Below are 1,554 nucleotides of genomic sequence, written 5' to 3' on the forward strand. Positions count from 1 at the left end.
TTACACTTCTTGCATGGCTCTTCATTTTCCTTCAAAAGAACAGTCTCCAGCTTTGGAGCTCGACCCATCACCTCACGCACAAATAACATATGATGCCCCACCAATGGACTAAAGCTGGCAACGTGGAGCTCTCTCAGCTGCCACTTGCTACAGCTTGTGAATCCAGGCGTCTTCCATGAGGGCTGCACTCTTTGAACGCCAACGCGTGCCCAAAATGGCACGGAACATGGATGTTCAAACGCCTGTATCCAATAACCAAGGCCTAATTATTAGTATTACATAAATAAAAGTATAGTCGGAGATATGCTTATATCCAACTTCTATCACGAAATGATATCAACAACCAGGAAGGAAATGCTTATATCTGTTCAACTAACAATCAAGAAAGGAATGAGCCGTCTTTTCTCAGCATCAAGCAGAGTAGGAGATCCTATTTCTAATTGTACCGCGTAGCCAGCCTATCCATAATTCTTTTTAACCACACAATTCCTTGACTTTTACCACGGATCACTAGTAGAAAACAGGGCTTCGGTCCAGGCCGGGTCAGCCCATTAGTCCCGGTTCAGTTCAGAACCGGGACCAATGTGGGCATTGGTCCCGGTTCGTGAGCCCAGGGGGCTGGCCGGGCCACGTGGGCCATTGGTCCCGGTTCATCTGGACCTTTTGGTCCCGGTTGGTGGGATGAACCGGGACCAATGGGCCTTGCTCCTGGCCCACCACCATTGGTCCCGGTTGGTGGCTTGAACCGGGACCAAAGGCTCCCCTTTAGTCCCGGCTCATGTCACCAACCAAGATCAATGAGGTGCCTATATATACCCCTCGCTCGCGAGCAGAGCACCCCAGTGGTGCTCTGTTTTTCTCTGGCCGAGGAGGAGAGGGCTTGGTGGTGCCCTAGCTCACCTCCTATGCACACAAGGTGTTCGCTGGAATGCCCGAGCCACACTACTTAAGCTTTCTCCTCTCCAAGCTCGACCTCCAAACTCCATTTTCCATAATATTTGTCTAGGTTTAGCGGCCCGTCACGCCCCGTCCCCGTCTTCATCGCCGTCGATCACCCGCGCCGAGGTCATCGCCGGCACCACCGTGGTGAGCCTCTTGTTTTATCTTCTTTCTGAAAGGAAAAATATTCTTACATGTATGTTTACATAGATACTTGTATTATTTTCTTACTTTTATTATTGCATCTTATATAGTGCGATGGTTTTGGTATCCGCCCCCGTCGGCCCTCGTCCTGTCTATGATTCGGATGTGGTATATATATTATCTTTATAACTATTGGTTCATTTATTGTTTATGAAAATTATGCCGACCAACGTGACATAGATTTTATTTATGTAGGATGTATGTGAATCGGAAATGCCAACCGACCCTATTGTCGAGAGGTTAAATTTAGTTGAAGATGAAAACAATTTGTTGAAGGAAAAATAAAAAAAATTGAGGAGGAGAAGATGATATTGGAGTTGCATGTTGCGGATGTCGTCAATGATCACAAGATCAAGATGGATGCAATGCGCTTGAAGATTAGAAAGATTAGAAAATATGCCATTCATACCG

Source organism: Triticum dicoccoides, chromosome 2A, assembly GCF_002162155.2.
Source record: "Triticum dicoccoides isolate Atlit2015 ecotype Zavitan chromosome 2A, WEW_v2.0, whole genome shotgun sequence".
In the NCBI taxonomy this organism is placed as follows: domain Eukaryota; kingdom Viridiplantae; phylum Streptophyta; class Magnoliopsida; order Poales; family Poaceae; genus Triticum; species Triticum dicoccoides.